General features: G+C 45.6%; 1 long non-coding RNA gene across 1 annotated transcript in view; it reads left to right on the forward strand.

The window, feature by feature from the left end:
- LOC119403929 (uncharacterized) overlaps nt 1-5,375 on the forward strand; it is a 148,254-nt gene extending 142,879 nt beyond the window's left edge. Inside the window, exon 4 of the long non-coding RNA XR_005186111.2 lies at nt 4,237-5,375. This is a non-coding gene — a long non-coding RNA (uncharacterized LOC119403929). The remainder of the gene's footprint in view (nt 1-4,236) is intronic.
- Nucleotides 5,376-20,930: the final 15,555 nt, after the last annotated feature.

Genomic DNA, 20,930 nt, shown 5'->3' on the forward strand with positions numbered 1-20,930 from the left:
CATCAACGAAAAGTTGTTGGTGTACATCTGTTATTGTACTTGCTTCAATTTGCGAACATTTATTAGCCTGTGGGTAAAAGATAATAGTTCTTTCTCACCAATTGACTGATTGTGTTTGGGTAGTTGCCTCGGATTTGAAGCGACCCATATTTCTTGCGCGAGAACAGGAGTACGCCATTTTGAATATTCCGTCAATTCCAAGGTTGCCTAAAGTTCCAGCTCCATGATGAAATCTTTGATAGCAAAGGGGCTGCGTGAAACTTCCCAGAATAGCGGCTGCGTATGTGACTTAAGTTCAACGTGAACGGGCGGAGTTGTAACACTCGCAGATGACTCGCCGTTACGCTTGAACGTCTGTTAACTCAATGTTCAGTGCACTGAAACGATCGTAGCTTCGTGATCTCTTGCTGTCACTTATAACTACCAGTGGTTGCCTAATAAACTAATCAGCCCATGCAGAGAAACAAAACCAGAGAAGCAAAGTGCTCCGAGCTGCTAAGTAAAACACAGAAATAAGTTTGTTGAACGTAAGACTTCGGTCGTCTACAGCATACCCTTAACGTGCTGGAAGTGTTACGTCGGGCAATCAGGAAGATGCATCAACGATAGGTTACGTAAACACAAGCATAAAGTTGAAAAAATCGCATGTGATGACTTTCTCGCACTCCATTGTAATCAGCATCAATGTTCCCCTCTCTTTAAGTCCACCAAAATAACAGGCAGTAGCACATGTGAACTAACAAGACTTACAAGAGAAGCCGGACAGATTGCTGCGCTCGGAGATATGTGCATCAGCAAGCCGTCGTTGGCACTGTCGGACAAAGAATTAGAATATCTGCGCATGTCTTGAGACATCAATGTAATTGTCGCTTCGTTCACCATTATCGCGTGGCTGTGACTCGTGAGGAGAGTGCATAAGTGTACCCTGGTTTCCGAAAACAAACCATCGTTAAAAGTTAGCGCCCTGTGCGTCTATGTGTGCCTACATTTGTCATTTCTTTTATGTGCGCTACAAAAAAACCTACTGAAGATGTGTTCCCCAACATGCCCGCATTGCATCCTTGGGGAACGGCATTTGAAAATTTTGACCGACACCAGGACTTATTTTGATGATTTTACTGGTAAAAGATCTGTAACAGTGTAACGCTCTTTGAAACTTTGATTTGGAATTTTTCGTGGCTTATAATAGACCTGTATGCTTTTGAATCCACTTATATGAGCATGCTTTGTCCATGAATGCTTACAGTCACAAACACTCGAGAAACGCCGGTGATATTGCTGATAGCATATAAGTCGCCGCGCTCATTGTTCACTGTGTCCTACGCTTCGCCGAGCTAATGGCAAGCTTGGTTGCATTCCTTCTTTCGAGAAACTTTACAAGATGCTGTTTTCTCGGACAGGTAACTTACGTATACTGCGTTCTTCTCCTCTTCATTGCGTGAACATCTGCTTATATACTTTTAATTTAAAAAGTTGCAGCAGAAACTATCCAACGATAGTTGTCACAGTCAATGTGTATGTCACCGTCTTTGATAAAGTGTATACTTGTCTGCACCCACGTGCGTTTAAACGGCGACTCGACAACACTTCAGACGCGTTCGCACTTGGACACGAAGGGGCGAAAGCGGCAAAACTCGCCGGAAATTCACTCGCTTCGCCGTCTAAGCGGCAGGAAAACCAGGCGGCGAGCCCGATGCGGAAAAATCGGTCCGAGACCGATTTTTCCGCTACGCGAAAGCGGATCGCCTTTCCGCTTCACGGGAAGCCGTACTTTGGCTGCACTAGCTTAAACCACGTGTTGTAAACAAGGGCCGATCGCAAGTTCAACATGGCGGCCAGGGCGTCGGCGGTGGCTCGCATTGGCGCACTTGCAAACTACCCGTGCAGCACGACAAAACTCACAGCCTCGACAAGGACGCGTTTCTCGAGAGCCTGGTTTGGATTAAGATTGCGGAGAAGACTGAAATTCGTGGAAGTTGAACAGCAGCAAGTCGGCAGTCGCCAACGTATCTCGCTTTTGCACAGCCGGGTGAATCCGCCGCCGGCGCTGCTGGCGTGCCCGCTTATGTAGTTTCTGTTGGTGTATCTGCCGAAACAACGGTTTGAAAAGGTGAAAGCTATTTCTTTTCCGTGTTTTGCATGCATTACTTGAATTAGGTAATAAATTAAAGGCTGAAGAAATGGGCAGAATAGAATGAATTCTCGAAGCGGCGAGAATTCATTGTCGAGCAGGAGGGGCAGAACAAATGTGAACATTTTTGACGCGCGCGAACATGGTTTTGAGGCCGCTGTGGCGCCCTCACTTTCTATTTGCTTCTCAAGTGTGAATGCGCCATTCGTCAGCGTAGTGAAAATGCGCTCAGCGACTCAATGCGCCTGCTTGCACGAAGGATGTTTTTAAACCACCAGAGTTTTCGAAAGCGTTTTTATCAGCGTTTTCAGCAGTAGCAAAAATAAAGAAGGAAGCAAGAGAGCGAAGAAACAACATTTTCTGGATTCCTGTAGAGCACGAATGCTATGGAAAATTTCATCTCGTTCGTCTGTTGTATGAACGAAGGTGACAGCTCCTCGAGGAGTGTCCCTGTCTAGCTTTGGAGAGACTATCATAAATGTGATAAAATGAAAACGTTATTGAAGCTCTTGTATTTTTTTCTTCTTTCTTATAAAGTTGAATATGAGAGGACGGCACCTTGCCTCCTTAGAAAGTGCCAGCAGAAAAAGAATGAGCAAGGAATGAGGTTGAAAAAAGAGTAACGTTTACGAGATCAAGAACGATGAACACCACCCTGCAATGGCTTGCAGCCATTGTACCTCTCTCTCGCTGCTTTTCACTTCTCTGGCGGGGAAAGCACAGCGCCTTCCATCTCGGTACCTCATCTTTCCGCCAAGGCTCATATTCTTGCACTGTCAAACTCAGGCACTTACCTCTCTTTGTCGTAGCTTAAGAGGCTCATAACAGTGGCAGGGCGCTGCGAAATGGAATCAGTGCATGGCATTATGGCGCTCAAAAGAGCTAACAGACAATAACGACGAAGCGACCGTAAGTAGCGCACAGATGAACAGCCAAAGGAGTTACAGTCTCGGTGCTCTTTAACCGCGTCTCCTTCTCGCGTGTCTCACTATGTAAGATGCGGGACGGCAAGGGAAATATTGGGAATAATAAGGGAAGCTGCGTGGCTGGTACTATATTAACAACAAAGATCGAGCGAATAAACAATGAAAAAAACGGGTGAAATTACCTGCTGTACTTTATATGTGCGATTATGAACAATGAAATTTCCGGACGCAGTACTAATAACTGAAGTCGGCTACTTTCGAATACATTCGCTCATTTCCTTAATAAATTAAAATAAGGCATGTGTGCATCGAGTGGACCTTACATGCATGTAATACCGTCGGCGAGTGCAAGGCCGGTCCACTGCAGAGCTTGTAAATCAGGGTACAGATACTTCCAGTTATCTGTAGCCACCTCACAAAAATAAAAGAGAATCGAGGGACGCGCATGTCAACAGACGCGCCTATAGAGTACTGGGCTCCTTGATACGTAGTACTGTTACGCCGACTGTTGCTTTTTTTATGCAAAGAAGATTAAAATTGTTAAAAAGTAACTTGCTTTGCATAGGTCGACTACAAAAATTTATGAATGGGCTGCGTCAAGGCGAAGCGCTTTTGTTGTACAACTATAAGATCTTCAGCAGAAGCTTCTTCGCAGTGCGTTCACGCTCAGTGCGCTGCCGGAAATTTCGACCACTTGGGGCCCTTTAACGTGCACCTAAATCTAAGTACACGGGCCTCTGGCGCTTTCGCCTGCAACGAACACGCACCCTTCAGCTTAGCCTCCGAGCACCGTAACGACTGTACCACCGCGGTGGCTATCGGCATGCACTTCTCGAGGCTGCAGCATGTGATGTGACATTTTACATAAAAAATTAAGTACGCGACATTTTATAACATCAAGAAATATGCCTATTCACGAACATTCGGACTCCTTTATTCAACGTGGAAGACGCCTCATTTGGCGATAACACCTATATTTTGAATGGAGGTGGTATGGATAAGTTTTCGTTTTTCCGCGGCATGTCATCTCGGCGTACAAATAGTTATTCTCAAGTTTATTGCGACGTAAAGGCCCAATTAGTGTATCGGAATAGGTGGCTAAACACACTTTGTCCAGGGACGGCAGCGCAGCAGTGAGGTGATCTGTGGTCCTCAAACCCATTCGTTTTTATTCTTCAGGCCATATCCGGCATATACTACTGGCGGCACAAGGCCATCCCTGCATCTGACTGCCGGCGAAACTGAACAACGAAGACACAGACGAAAATCTGCGCGTGACCCTCTGCACTGCCTCATCGACTGATCGGATTTACGACACACTGGAACCATCAAGACATCATCTTCGCGACCCGTTGTGTGACATCATCAACAACTCATACTATCAATACGACGGCGTGCACGATTCCGGCATCGGCTACGGCAGTACAGCAGCGAACATTTCGTGGTCCCCAAACCCACTCGTTTATCTTCAGGTGAGAAAGAATTTTAGAAAACGTTTTCTTAGTGACATCATGTTTCTTGTGTTGCTAAAGTGCCCCCCACCGATAAGTGATTTAGTTAGCGCATATGTGACACCTGCAGAAAATCTATTGCTTGCTTGTGATACTGAAAGAAACCCCGAGCCAAACACGCAGGAGATTTCATCGGAGATGCATTGTGTGGCGGCGGACCTAACACTATCAATATTTTTTTAAAAGCTATAATTTTTTATGAGCAATTTCTACTTTCATAATTTCTACTTCCTAAAAAGTCAGTGCGTGTCACACGCAGCAAGCCAGATGAAGCAATGAAGTACAAAAATCCGAGCACGAAAGCTAATGTATATCTTGAAAATAGTTTGATTAAGCGGCCAATAAATATGAATACCTTCGAATGTGAACAGCAAACCTAATATATATGTACTACGTTACGACGGCTCAATCACGTTTACCACAATTATTACGTGGTCACACACTGAAATCACTCAAAACGCTTGTTCTCTTTTCATAATTTTCGATTGCAATATGCAAAGGTAATGAAAATGATGAACTTACCTTCGAAGATAGCATGGGCCTGTGGTTCGTAGAGCCAGTAAATCCAGATAAAATTATTCACAGATCAATGATGACCGCGTCGATCCCTGTAGCTTAGCTGAAAGGAAGTTGCGAGGGTGTCTTGCCCGCAAGCCGAGGCGTCCAAGGAGCGCGACAGCCGCTCCACAGAAGCATACTTGCGCTTGTGTACGCAAATGTAGCACATGCAACGAAGCAGCTTCTTCACAGCTGCCCTCATAGTCTCTATGACTTACGGCACTCGCAGAACGCGGAATAAAAGCAAGGGAGGGCACAAGTGCAACCCATACACGAAAATTCGTTGAGCTACCTGACACTGCACACGCATAACCTGGAACTGCACGAATGGATACAAAGTAAGCGCTAAAATGCCCGTCGGGAATTCAGACGGTTTTTGCTGCTGTACAGCCAAGGTAACTGGTAACGAAGCTTCCATAGAAGCCAATATCATATATTTTGTTCGATTTGTTCTTTGAAAAAACGATCCACTGTTATGACCAAGTGTTTCCGTTAAAACCACGCTACCGAAGGAACAGGAAGATACGCAGACCTTGAATAAATGCCCACTTGTTAAAAATGATTACAAGAAAGAACAAACTGTACCACTAGTTTGTAAAATGTAGAAGTGCTGATCTGTTTAGCGACTTTAGGAAATTTAGAAATAAGGTGAATGCTGAACTGAAGCAAGCAAAAATTAAGTACTATGCACAATTATTTGATAAAATGAAGAATGACCCTAGGAAAGTTTGGAATGAAGTCAGAGACCTCAATGCCATGAAAACAAAGAGCGCTGACATCAACATAAAGACACCCACTGGAGTGTTGACCGGTACGGAGGCAGCAGCTGCTTTAAATGAATATTTTGTTTTTAGCGCCCAGGAACACACGACCACACCTATCGTGAACAGTTCCAGCCTCTCTAACTCGATGATACTTACACCTGTTACACCTACTGAAGTTGCTCAACTACTTCTCAAAATGAAAAACAATGTTTCTGCTGGTCATGATGATGTCAAACCAGACCCAATGAAATATATTGCGGATATTATCGCACCCGTTTTATTCATATCATAAACAGAATGTTTGAAAGCGGTATATTTCCCGATCGTCTAAAAATAGCACGAGTGTGCCCTATCCACAAAGGAGGGGATAAACATTTAATGACAAATTACGGGCCCATTTCTGTCTTATCAAAGGTCTTTGAGAGTGTCTTGAACGTTAGACTGCAGAAATTCTTCAATAAATACAACGTAATCAGTGACATGCAGTACGGTTTTCAAAAAAAGAAATCTTGTGAAGGAGCTCTTCTTAATATTAAACATGAAATAATATCAAATATTGAAAATCGAATGTATACATTAGGTCTATTTGTTGATCTCAGAAAAGCATTCGATTCGGTTTGCCACAACTTATTAATTGATAAAGTGGAAAAGTATGGTGTACGGGGAAACGTTCACAAACTTTTACGTCATTACCTAACAAACCGATATCAATATGTCAGCATAAATAACGATGTTTCGATTTACGCTGAAATCACTACGGATGTCCCACAAGGTTCAATACTTGGACCTCTGATGTTCATCATGTATATCAATGACTTGCGTGATATCCCTGAGTCGCCACAATTAGTTATGTACGCAGACGATACTAACATTTTCTTTAAAGCTGCCACTATACCGGATCTCGAGTTAAAAGCGAACTACTATATGATGCAACTCTGTTCCTAGTTAAGACAGAATAACCTCCAAAACAAAATACATGATATTTGCCCCAACTAATAAACCGCGAAACTGCAACGCAACTATTGTTTTCGATGATAGAATAACCGAGAAGGTTAAATGTCAAACATTTTAGGAGTGTGGTTTCAGGAAGATTTGGCCTGGAACATACATGTGGACAAAACTGTAACAGAATTAAGTAAAACTGTTGGTTGCTTTGTAGCGAAGCTTTGGAACTCTGAAGTGGGTCGTCCTCTCCAGCCCCTTCTAGTGGGTTGCCCTCTCCGGAGAGAAGGCAGCTCGTGCAGAGTCGGCCCCGCCTTGACTGTCGCTGTCGTTCATCTTTGCCGAGTGTCCGCCAATAAACATCTTTATAATTTGGTGGAGAGTGCTGTGCCCTTCAAACAACTACGGTCAGCATTCAATGCCCTTGGAGCTGCGATCCCGTGCCGTGCCATCTATCATGACTCAAGATGCCGCCCAGCAAACGCCTCCCCCTGCACCGACATCCTGTCCCGGTGTCCCCCGTATCCGCGACCCTCCTGTTTTCACCGGCGCGGATGGCACCGACGTCGAGCACTGGCTCGCGATTTACGAGCGTCGTCAGCGTACCCAATAAATGGGACGAGGCAAGGAAAACTAAGCAACCTGGTTTTCTACCTCGCGGGTGTCGCAAGCCTATGGTACAACAACCACGCTTCCGATTTCACTACGTGGTCCGCTTTCAAGATCGCCATCGTCGACGTGTTTGGCCGCCCTGCCGTTCGTAAGCTGCAGGCTGAACAGCGTTTACGTGAACGAGCCCAGCAGTCCGGCGAGTCTTTCACGAGTTACATTGAAGACGTCCTGGACTTGTGCAAGAAAGCCAATGCGACCATGCCTGAGTCTGACAAGATCCGGAACGTCATGAAAGGCATCGACGACGATGCCTTCACCATGTTGCTCGCGAAAAACCCTAGCACTGTGGCTGAGGTCATCACACTGTGCCAAAGCTACGAGGAGCTGCGCCGGCAGCGGCTGATGACGCGTCGACCTCCATCACGCGACGCCGATCTCGCTGGCATGTCGGCCATTTCGGACCACTCCGTCTTGCTCGCCGAAATGAAGTCCTTCGTGCGCGAGGAGGTTGCCCGCCAGTTCTCTCTACTGGCCTTCGCTCACCCGCAGCCTGTTGAACAGCCGTCGAGCACACTGCTGCCTCCCCTACGCCGGGCTATTGAGCAGGAAATCGCGGAGGTCATGCCGGAATACCACCAGCCCCCTCGGGCGACTGTTCCGCTCAGTTACGCGCAAGTTGTCGCCAGGCCGCCTCCAGCGATTCCTGTGGTTCCCCCACATACTTACGCCGGAGCCGTCGCCAGGCCTCAGGCCTTCGAAGAGAGTGTGCCGGCTGCGTACGCCGACGTCATCCATACGCCACGACTGCAGCCCACCATGCAGTCATATCAGCAGCCACCCCGTCCCTCGCGTCCTGCGACATGGATGGGACCTAGCCCGGCAAGCCGATGGCGCACTTCGGACAACCGCCCCATCTGCTTTGCGTGCGGTTGCGCCGGTCACGTCGCCCGCTATTGCAATCGCATGCAGGCGCCTCGATTCGGATCGACCGTCACCAGCCAGTCCAGCCGCCCATATTACGAGCAGCCGCCGCCTATGTCACCGACGTCACGCCCGTCTCCATCTACCCGCCGTTCGCCGTCCCCAAGACGCCGCTCACTGTCACCGATGCGGCCCCGTCCGGTCGCGCGCGACCAGGAAAATTAGTCGTCGCAGTCCAAGAGGCAAGGGCTGCGACGCTATCGAACTGCCAAAGCCCTCAGCAAAGCCCATCGAATGTAGTAGACGTGTTTGTAGATGGCGTGCGCACATTGGCCCTTGTGGACACTGGAGCTGCCGTATCAGTTATGGACGCTTATATAGTTATGGAGTTATGGAGTTATGGAGCTTATATAGACTGAGTACCCTGGTTCCTCCTTAGCTAAAAATTTCGTTGTATTACGCTCTATTTTACTCTCTACTAACTTACTGCATATTAATTTGGGGCACTACCACACAAAAAATTATAAGAAGCTGATTTTACTGCAAAAAAAAAAAAAAGAGTCCTACGGGCATTTGAGGGTTGTCGTGGACCTTTGCAAAACTTTAAAACGCAGCCTTTTTTATAAAGTACTCTATGTTAAAGCAAATCAAGTGTACTATTACAAGTTAATGCAACATATCAAACAAAACAGGACACATTACATCATGGATGCACCAACCAACCCGCGCTACAGCTTACGGCAACGTCATTCCAGAACACCAAAAATAAGAACGAATTACGGGAAACAGTTAGATTTACCAAGCACCTTCACTACTCAATCGAATACACGAATTTCACGACGAAGTTATGGAAGTGTCAAACGAATCATTCAATACATTGCTCATTTCACACAATATTGAGTTTGTCTGACAAAGCTGCTGTGTGTATTATCAATTTCCTAGTCTAAATTGAAAATTTTAGTAGTTGACTGGGGCAAAATGACCTATCAGTGTATTATGTAGTTTTTTTTTGGTTTTCTTCTCGCGACTCTAGTATTTTCTACTTTTTGTACACATGTCGTTTTCATTTCGTGACTGTTCAGTTGAATGTGTATGTAGAGTACATATTGTATTGACTTGTGTGCTACCTACGGCCTGCGTGCCAAACTGTCGTAGAAGCAGAAGCCAACCGAATGTGACGCAGTATCCGGGAAGCAAGTGACGTCATTTTTTTTGGCATTAGTGCGAAATTTGATCTAAAAGTAGTTTTCGTAGGCCCCTGATCGCAAAAGACTCGCGCTAAGGCGAGCCGGCGAGTCCTTGTCGAGTGCGCTTCAAGTAAACGCCAGCTAAACTAATATCGACTCATGACTAGAAAGTGGTGTTTAAGCGTACGGCCGTTTAATTCGCCTTGGTTTTACTATGAAACTTATTCTTGGAACTTTTATTCGGCGCTCGTGGCATATTCACAGAGGGATTAAAGCAAGGAGCAGCGTAGCTCTCATATATGCAGCGTTGCTGATTTTCTTCGCTCATACGCAGGTTCTTTAAATCATATTACTTGTGCGGATCAGTTCTAACAAGAAGAAATGACGCCTAGTCAGGCGCAAAAGAGGACGTTTCAGTTTTATGCAATAGTCACAATAACGCCATTTTATTACACTGCACACAATAAGCATCGTTTCCAAGTGTGGTAATAAGTACAAAAGTGCGCGGACATACGTACTACATTATTTTTTTGCCTTATGTTCCGATAAATTACCGCTACGTGTAAAGTATACAGACATGCGAATTGTAGCGCGATAATAGCTTAGCTATCTGCTCACTGATAACAGGAATAACACTAGGCCCTGCGTGTTCGCGAAGGAAACAGGGCCTCAGGAATACTGATTCACGAAAATCCAGCGAGCACAGTACTCCGAACCGTTGCCCCGGTTTCTTATCTAGAAGGCACGGGTCGCCAGGCGTACTATGTGTGTCGCTAACGCATCCTTGCAGAGCACATCGTTTCGGCAGATACCGAGGCAGGAGCTCGGCATTAAATATTGTCGGCATCATCCCGTTGCCCGTTGGACACTGTACTACACACGTTCACCAACGATGAAACACTCCTCACAAGCCCGCGCCCAGCAAAAGTTAAATTCTCACCACCAAAATTCCAAGAACGCATTTAAGTGCGGAACACCAAAACACGTGAAGGGGCGTGTCGTCTCAGACCAACTTTACGAGCGCACCTTTCCATGCGCACGCATGGGCTGCACTGAATAATAATAGCTTGAGCCCCTCTTCAAAGGGCGCTAAGAAAAAGGTGCTTCGTAATAATTAAACACTATCATAAATTCTTTGCACATTGCACCTGCATAATATTGTTGAGGAAGTAAATATGTGATTTCTAAAATATAAAAATTGCGTCGCCCTTGAATAAAACTTAGTTTTTCGCTATTAGTGTTTGTTCCCTCCAAACCTAGTCGCGCTTCAATCGCAGCACCCATAACTCCCCTTGCTGATGTCCCTGGCAATAGGTTCTGAACCGCTTTTCGCCCGAAGCTTGGCGACCTATTTGGATCGACCTTGGTACCGCCGCCCAAATCTTTAAGTATCATGCGCGAGTGCCGGCTTTTTTGTGCGTCAGCGCCGTACGACGGAGCCAAGCTGCAAACAGGGCGAGAGTAAGCGCCCCCCCCCCCCCAAAAAAAAAAAAAAAAAAGCATTTGCGTCGCCAGTGAACAAATGAACGATCCACATTTGTCAGCTTATCTCATGCGCGAGGGCATGTGACGTATCTGCGGATTTCATTTTCTCGGTTGCTTGCTGATGACCTTCGGAATATAAGATACGAGCAAGACGCACTGCCTGTTCGTCTGAAGTGAGTTAATGCAGGGTGACGTTCTCACGAAGGAACAGCCAAGAACGATGGGCCCACCTGAGCGCGCTTTGTGGGCATGCGCTTACTCTCGCCCTGTTTGCAACTTGGCTCCGTCGTACGGCGCTGACATACAAAAAAGTCGGCGCTCGAGCACGATAGTTAAATATCTGGGCTGCTGTACAATATGTAAAGCTTACTGGATAATAAGTTTGAAGCCTTCATAATCTCTGACGCAGTATTAACAACTTAGATATCTATCCTTTTGTAGGTCTTTTTCTTTATCGCAAAAAAAGAAAGGTGGTGCGTGAAGGAATGCGCGGAAGCCTCAAGCATTTCGCCTTATTCGAATGCGACCGCCACGGCCGGGATCGAACCCGCGTCTTTCGGGTCAGTAGCAGAGCGTCGTAACCACTTCGCGACCGCGGCCAGCGGCGGCTTGTGCGTGCCCTAAGAAGCAAGCGGTAGTAAGTGCTCATGTACCCTGCACAATAGTGAAAACACTGTTGAGATTCTCACGCAACCGGTCATTCAGGCATCTGCCAGTTTTACCGGCTGATATTTTTTCACCCGTCTGTGGGACTAAATACGTCGCATGATCACTGCTCACTCTGGACACGAAAGTTCCTTGCCGCGACCCTGAAACTGATTGTGATAGGGGCGTTGTGGGTGGCGTAAAAGCCCTGTTTCGATGTAAGTTATGCAACCAAACTGTAACTGTGTCGACGAAGGTCGTAGCCTATCTTAAGATTGATTAAGTTGGGGCGGGGGGGGGGGGGGGGAAGGGATATCTGGGTGTACTGTTATTATCAGAAAATATTTGCCTTTCATTTGTTCGGAACACCATGTGATATGTATATTTGTGTCCCGATCATGCTGCTGCCTTACATATAAAGCTAGCCGGCTGTATTAACTAAACGCATAAAAATACTACAGGTCTGGTGCACGAAGCCGCAGAGCTTTCGCGAAGTATCTTTAAGGTCGGACTTTTATTGAATTGTTACGTGCTACCGGGGCATCACTGAAAAAATATATATACTGATGCATTGCCACGTATCATTTCGAGAAGTTTACAAAAGTGGGATCCGCGCTTGGCTAATACGAAATGGAGATCGCTTCTGACCCGCCGATCCATCATAAGGAAAGTGTGCAATTGGCCTAGTTGTTATTCCATTATTAAACTGCTCAGCGCAAAAACTTGCGCTGAGCAGTTTAATAATGGAATAATGCGCTGGTCCTCGTCTTTTCTATGTGTACTGTGTCTAAATTTTTGCGCTGAGCAGTTTAATAATGATCCTGCATAAGACGGCAAGGCTCATGTGCTAGACGAAATCGAGCTCAAATGCGGCGCATACGTCCTGCGCCGCTGACGCAACTAGCAGACAGGAGGACGAGCGGAAAGAGAATCCAAGTTCGTTCGACAGCCTGCAAAATACAAAGGAGTGAAGCCCGGAACCGCACGGCGAGAACAGGCTATACCAACTCGGTAAGCAGCGGGCTGTCTGCAGCTAAGCAGTTGCATTAGAAGCAAATCGTATTATATCCGCTTTGACGTCCACATTATGCCGCGACATTTTCGAAACCGCCGTGATTTCGCAGCGAAGGGGTGACACTCAAGCGTTGGAGAAAAATAGGCTCGTCTTCACGCTCCTGCAAAGTGAGTGATTCTAAGCCACAACGCTGTGATGGTAAAAAGCTTCTACGCACACAAGTTGTGCGCGCTGCAGGCTGTGGTTATAGGTAAGGGTACCAATATGGGCTTGTTGCTTCGTCGTAAACAGGCTTGTAGCATTGCGCGGAAACACACGAGGACGAAGATGAAGCAACAGACGGACACAAGCGCTAACTTTCAACAGCCTGGTTAGGCCTATGCGCTATTTTATTTATTCATTTTTACGCTTTCAGTATACGATGCCTATACACACGCACGAGCAGCGAAGGTGGCCCGTCATGTTTAGCTATATACGCTGACGCTGTAGCGTCGCATTTTTCATCTTGGCAGGGAACGAGCACGTCAGAGGGGATGTGACATACACGTCGCTTGTACGCACGCAAAACCATGGCTGTTCGCTGAGTGCGCCACTTGGCGAGACTCACCCCCACGCTCGTCTCTCTTTTCAGACGGTAACCACGAAAAAGCACCCGCACCGAAGCCGTAACGCATAGAGTGAAAACTCTCGCTTCTTTTTAGCCGCCCATTTTCTCTTGGTTTGAAGACGTGCAGCGTGCTTATGAAGCTTTCTTTTAATATTTATTCTTCCTGTCGTTGTTAGACTTTATAGATGAGACGCGGTGACCCGTCCCGTCGCGCGGCGCTCCTTCGAATCGATTGTGTATAGCAGAGAAAAGTACAAAAGAGCGAGCCCAAAACGTGCACGTCGAGCGGCACATGCGAAAGTGAGGAACGCTATTCGTAGAAACGACAGCACTGTATTACCAGCAACGCCTGCAATCAGTCAAGCTGGCTTTGTTTATATCCTGTCTCCGATGTTGTTTCCTTCCACTTCCGCCTTCGTAGTATCTCGCGAACACTCCTTTCGCTTGCCAGTTTGCTTAGCGTCAAACTTCGTTTACTTTTGTGTTTTTTCTCTGTAGTTTCTTTATTATTGGTCTTCCTTTTCCCACCCGTTGTATCATTGTATCGCGTTTCTAGGGTAGCACTGCTCTTACCAACTATTGTTTGCCTTTCTCTCACTTCTAGTTTAACGTTTCCAGGGTAACAGTGTTGTTACCAACCTCTTTTGTTATGTTTGGGGCAAGGGCGCGTGGCGTGTTTAGTGCTTTGCGCTAGTCGATTTGACTAAATTTGCATCTCTTTATCTCTCTCCGTAACGGCGCATTTTCCGCAGTGCAAATAGCGTCGACACAATAGATCTCCGCCAATCGCCTCAGGCTCTGCGCTGCCGCATCTCTCTATTTTCCAGAATACGTTGTTTCCATACAACACGCAGAATCACTTCAGAGCTGCCAGTTAGGGATGAAAAAAAAAAGAAGAAAAGAATATGAGAGGCTCGCCTGCCACTGACCTCAGCGTAGCGTATCGCTTCCCGGGTGGAGAAGTAGTCGCTGCGCGTAAACGAAAAACGAACAGGCGGAGCGTGAATCAAAGTGCGTATTTGGTCGAGAAAATCCGTATATTCGAAGAGAAGAAGCTAAATCGCTGTGGAAAACAGGAAAGCAGGAAACACAACCAAAACACAACCTTTCGTCTGCCACAATGCGCTGACAAAGAGATAAAAAACGCGGGAAATGGAGGAAGTGACTGCAGTCTTCAGTAACAAAAGAAAATGCCCCGAATGAGAAAGCGCACGAGAGTATCGAGAAGGTCATGAGGCGTAGCCGCCGTACTTGAAGAGGGGAGTGGGGGTGGGTGGCAGCTTGCGCTGTGAAGCTAAATCGGTAGTCGCCAGAAGCTGGCGATCCAAAAAGCGATACGGGAGCGAGTGATGAGCAGCAGTCGTGCTTGAAATTCTCATCTCGGTGGATGGTCGACGCTGGAACTGCTTGCTGCAGCGCCGACTGCAGTGACGCTCGAGACGCTGCTGCCAGCGTGGCATACTAGTGACAGTAAGTGGCCAGCGAAATTGACAGCCTCAGGAAATCCTCCCCTGAACCAGCAACTAGACTGTGCCCAAGTAATAAGAAATGCCTGACAAACATCAAACGTTACCGTCAACAAAGCGAGAAAGATGGCAGTATTGAATCATGGCGGAGATGCGTCGCTATAGAGAAACCAAAATAGGGACTTGGAAGATCAAATCATCACGAAATCCAAGGCGCGGACGACGTTTTTTTTTTTCTCCCGCATTGTAATTTGTTAGTATAATCTTAACGACGTGATAAGAATGGTTGGTTATTGGCAAATGCTCTCAAACTCGAAATTTATATATGCAGTATCGAGCAGTTCTTAGCAAAGCTCTGGTTGTGTATATATTATATATATTCAGCCGTTCTGGAAATGTCTCACAAGGCAGCATTTATCAGCAGTCGCGTAAGGATGAAAGAAGGTGCCCCCTTTTCATTAGAGCTGCAGGCTTGGCATTTCTAGGAGACGACAACGCTTTACGGATATATCCGCAACTGTTGTGGGCCTTATCTTTTACTGTCATGCACTCTTAACCGCGTAACCATTACGTATATCTTTACCAGGATTCGAAAAAATCGTGAACACGGGGTGTCGCCGGAGCCGGCGTTTCGACAAGCGGACTTGTCTTCTTCAAGGCTGCAACCTGCAAAGTTCAACCTGCAACCTTCTTCAAGGTTGCAGCCTTGAAGAAGACAAGTCTGCTTGTCGAAGCTCCAGCGACACCCCGTGTTCACGATTTTTTTCATCTCTTCAAGTTTCCACCTTCCTCTAAGGACTTCTGCCTTTTTGGATTTACTAGAATTTAACCTTTATCTTAAAGGTTACACAGCTCGACGTTCGAATGTTTTTTTGTCTCTGCGAGTATTAAAGGTTTACGTGCTTGTTCATGGAGGTCAAAATCTAAATTTAAAAGTTTATTGCTCGTGTATAATTCTAACGGTAACCTTGGTAGCTGACCGAGTGTGCGCCGTATACGTTCAAGCTTTTGCGTCGTTAACAAAAATGAGGGCGAGGGTTCCACATTTGGCGAGGACGATCAGGAAAGGAGATTCTAGTACAAACAGCGCGCGCAACTGAACTGCACTAAAACAGCTTGTTAAGTGGGTACTAGAACACTCGTAAGTGCGCCTTCCACGCTGAGGAGCAATTCGGGCGCAGGTGTTGTCTGAGCAGTGAAATGCGTAGAGAGTTTCAGCCTCAGGCGCGCTACCGCAACGTTCGCGGGGTGAAGAAAACACGAACGTCGTCTGCTTCTGTACGGCCTAGCGCGATTTGAAGGTTATCGCGTGAGCGTCGACTGGACTAGCGTTCCAGGTGCCTAGCGGACGCGTTTCCGAACATTGAAAATCAAGGTTTCGCATTCTCCTCTCCCGCGTTGGCTGTTCCATGCTACAACCATCACTCCTACGACGGACGATTCACCTTTTCTCTCAGTTTTAAGCGTTCATTCATTGTGATCGAGCGTATACTTTATTGGTTCTTATGTGCGCGGACGATGCGAAATTGATAGGAAAGATCTGGTGAAGCTGGTGCTTGGCACTGCTACATTTGAACGACCTGCTAAGTTGCACAATATATAAACATCGCATCGTGATTAAAAAAAAAGGAGAAAAGAAATGAAAGTGCGCCTTCCTTAAAAGAGAGTGATCGCAGTTTAAGGAAGAGCAAAAAGAGTGAGGGAAGCTTGACTGATACCTCCCTCTCCTCGGAAGAGGATTCTGGGCCGTGGCGCTGTTGTAGTCCTTGATCGAAGCTCGCGTGATAACATTCAAATAGCGCTTGACTATACCTTGTTTCCTGCGTCGTGTTCTTCCCAAACCGGTCTTGGTGCAATGTTTTCGAGGAAGACTACAAAGACAGGACAGGTCAAGCCAGATGGGGCGCATTTTGTAGCGCACTACAATAATGATCGCCGCTCGTGCACATAGCGCTATCCTTTTTTGACATTCCGATGGCAGCCCACCGACAACCTTGTTCACGTTACTTCAAAAAAGAGAGCGAGAATTTGTACCGTGTGGCAAGGAGGATCCCGCTACATCATCGCTGTTTGTAATGAGGATAAGCGTTTGCACCATAGGTGTGCGCACGAGGGGAGCAGAGGGGGCGAGCGCCTCCCCCCCAAATCACCTAAGGGGGAGGGGGGGGGCAAGTCGGCCATATTCTTTTACTCAGTCGGACCTGTCCCATCATTGTTTAAGGAACAGGGTCATAGCCACGCAGGTTTTTATCTTTAATGGCGGCTAAGGCCCCTGATGTCGCAGTCCAAGACCTGTTTACTTCCAATTTTTACTCCTGAAAAGCCAAGCACCAAAGGCAGGCCATTATGAGAATCGTGACAGGGCCTCATTTTCATTTTTTTTTTCTCGTCCATTGTTAAACATGTTGTCTTTTCGACTCGACCAAGCGGGGTGGGGGGCGGGGGGTGAGATGAAACTTTGCCCCCACCCCCTAATTTTCGCCTTCAATAATCACCGCACATGTTGCGTTTTTAAATCTGGTATTTTTCCTCGTGAACTCAAACGCGGACGCGTCATTCCTGTTTTCAAAAAAGGTGATCGTACTTTGTTGCAGAATTATAGACCTATTTGCGTTCTCCCATTTCTAAGTAAAGTTATCGAAAAAATAATCGAGACGCGCATTACAAAATATTTATATAAATTCAGTATTCTTTCCCCCCATCAATTCGGCTTTCGCTCCGGTTTTTCGACAAATCTAGCGCTTATAACACTTACTGATTACCTCAAAAAGGCGATTGATAGAGGTGAATTTGCAGCATCGATATTTATAGACTTATCTAAGGCCTTCGACTCTATTAATCACCCCATTCTTTTTGCTAAATTAGAGGCTATTGGAATAACCGGTCCGCGTTTGCTTCTAATCAAAAGTTATCTTCAGGACAGAAAACAAATAGTTGACATTTCTGGATCTTATTCCAAAGAAGCAACAACTAACATAGGTGTACCGCAGGGGTCTATCTTAGGTCCCCTACTCTTTTTAATTTATAACAATGACTTGCCGACTAGCCTTTCCTCATCTAAGTGTATTCTATACGCGGACGACACGACAATATTTAATTCTAACGGCTGCCTATCCACACTAACTAGTATGCTTAATGAAGATCTTTTGAAAATCTGCTCGTGGTGTACACAGAACAAACTGCAAATCAACCATACTACACTGTAAGCCTTTTCACACCCATATGGGTGTTTCAATCACTGAAACACCCTTGGTACACCCTTATTTCTGATAATTTTTTATTCAAAGGGTGTAAATACAACACAAACGCCCTTTGCACGTCCTTATTTGAAATAAGGGTGCATGAAGGGGATATGTTCAAATATAACACCCTAAATAACTGGTAGGGTGTGGGGGTGTTTCTTGAAATGTTACACCTTTACAGTTTTGTGAAGGTGGTCGTTTTCACATGAACTTAATCAAATCTGTAATTATAACATTCAATATTATGCAACTTTAGACTAAAAAATGTGCTTGGCCAAGTGATAGCTACAATATGATAATGTCTGCGTACCTTGTGATGCATCCATGAAATGTGAAGAGTTGAAGAAAAATGACGCATCGCTTGACCCACAAGGGTTGTTCGTAATTCACTGATTATATAAGCGCCACGCTTTCTATTAGGGTATGTGTTAACGGGTCTGTATATATATACGGCTGTAGTGACTTGTTCATCTTATGGGTTGTATGCGTATGAGTGAATTCTGTATTGGATTGAGTGCGTGTGTACTATGTGTTGTATATGTATGAATGAATTGTGTATCGAATTAAGTGAGTGTGTGCTACGTGTCTCGCATACCAGTTAACGTGCGCTATCAATATAATGTATGTAAATCCTCTGCATCAGCCTTCTGTTGTCGCTGTTTCTCTCTTAATGGAGCGAGGGTCACGCGATTTTTTTAAGAGTGTGAATTATAGCTATAGTTCTACCCTGTAAGAACTAGCGATGTGATTTGATTTGTAGTGCTTCAGAAGAAAAGGAGGAAAGGGGGCGGGTGTAACCGCTTTATTTATATTTTTGAAAGTGACCCGCCATGGTGGCCTAGTTATGGTGCTCGAATGCTGACCCGCAGTTCGCGGGATCGAATCCCGGCCGCGGGGGCCGCATTTTCGATGAAAGCAAGAATGTTTGAGGCCCGTATACTTTGATTTAGGTGCACCCCAGGTAGTCGAAATTTCCGGAGCCCTCCACTACGGCGTCTCTCATAATCATATCGTGGTTTTGGGACGTTAACTCGCAGCAATCATCATTATTAAATTATTTTTGGAAGGGTGTTAGGGTGTATGTTGGCTTAAACACCCCATTTCACTTTTGCCATAAGGGTGTAGTTTTCATATTACACCCTTGAAAATTGATGCATAAAGGGTGTAAGTCCGTGAAGAACGCCCATAAGAAGGGTGTAATCCTGACTGTTACGCCCTTTCCGTGGGGTGTAAGGGTGTGAGTTATAGACACCAAAAAACACCTATATGGGTGTAATATGGTTTACAGTGTAAAACCAATTTTGTCATCTTTACCTCACGCCTACGTCCGTCCGATCCTTTTCAATCCATTTCCATCAACAGTCACCTTATCACCCCAGTTGATCACTGTACTTTTTTAGGTGTGGAACTTGACTGCCACCTTAAATTTCATCTTCACGTGTCTAATGTAAAAAAGAAAATGGCTCACGGTATACGCGTTCTTATCAAAGCGCGATTGCATTTCTCCTTTTCTACTCTCTTATCCCTTTATTACGCTTTTGTTCATTCTCACCTTAATACAACATTGAATCATGGGGTAATACATACAACAGTCACTTGGCATCATTGCAGACCATTCAAAACCGGGCCATTCGTCTAATAACGTTTTCATCGCGTTCTGTTAACGCAATTCAGTTATTGCACTCCTACAATATTTTAAGTGTGTCCGATCTTACTAAATATAATCTCGCCATTTTTGTTTTTAGGGCACTGCAGAACGACATTCCAGTGTTCATAATACCTAGGGCATCCCTCGTTAATACTAACAATACTAGATTTGCTGGAAACAATAATTTCATATTACCCATAGTTCGCACGAATTACGGCAAGCAGTCGCTACATTTCTCAGCACTTGCTTTTTGGAATTCGCTACCATCTACTCTAAAATCACTAAATGCTCATAGGTTCCGATATGAACTTAAGCATTTTCTGCTTGATTATTCTGATTCCGGTTCTTCACTGCTTTAGGTGTTCTCATTCAGTAGTTTTTTTTTATCTTCTCATCTTTCCTCATTCGTGTATCCCTTTTCTGTGATTTCCCTTATTTGTTATTTGTTTTTATATTTTGTTTAATGGTTTGAGCTTTACTATGTTTTATACTGCATTTCTGTTTATTCCTTTTGAAATGTCTCCCACTGTCCTTACTCTCATTGACTATGGCACATTACTTGTTCAATGCTTTTTGTGAAAGCTGTTTATCAGTTATTTTCTTACTTGATTCGCATTAGTCATTATTAATATTATTATTAAGTCCATGAACTGCCAATTTACTTGTGTTATTCATTATGTTATCATGTACAGGAGGTCCCAATTCAGTTTGTAACTCTGGGACCTCCTTCTGTATATACTAATCATGTATTCTCTCCTTTGTTTGACGTGAAAAATAAAATGATTCTGATTCTGATTCTGATTCTGACTAATAACAAGTTTCACAGAATTAACAGCGACGGAGGCGGTTCACTAGGCTGTCTGCCCCGCGCTCAGAGCGCTCCTCTTGGGCGCAGAGCCCTCTTGAGGCATCGTGAGTCTATCTAAAGAAAGCCTGTATACAGTAACCCTAGCTAGTGCCACACCACTTCCTGAACGTGGCGCGCGTGTTGTGCAAGTTGGACGGCGTGCTCGGCGTGCTTTTGGGATGTCGGTCAAGTACAGAAATATTTTCGGAGTTTTGCGTGGCCGCTTGAATGAGAAGCAATGCGACTGCAAGCAGTACATCGTGGTGTTTCCCGTCGACATGACCGAGAAGCGCATTCGATGCGGCTACTGTGATCGTAGATCCAGCGGTCACAGCTGGATAGCCGGTCTTAGTAAGCAAAGTTCCGTTATGCAGCAGTTGTGTTTTTTTTGCTGACTATGCGCCCTGGCGAGGTATGTTGCCA

The sequence above is a fragment of the Rhipicephalus sanguineus genome, chromosome 1 (genome assembly GCF_013339695.2).
Source record: "Rhipicephalus sanguineus isolate Rsan-2018 chromosome 1, BIME_Rsan_1.4, whole genome shotgun sequence".
NCBI classification, from domain to species: domain Eukaryota; kingdom Metazoa; phylum Arthropoda; class Arachnida; order Ixodida; family Ixodidae; genus Rhipicephalus; species Rhipicephalus sanguineus.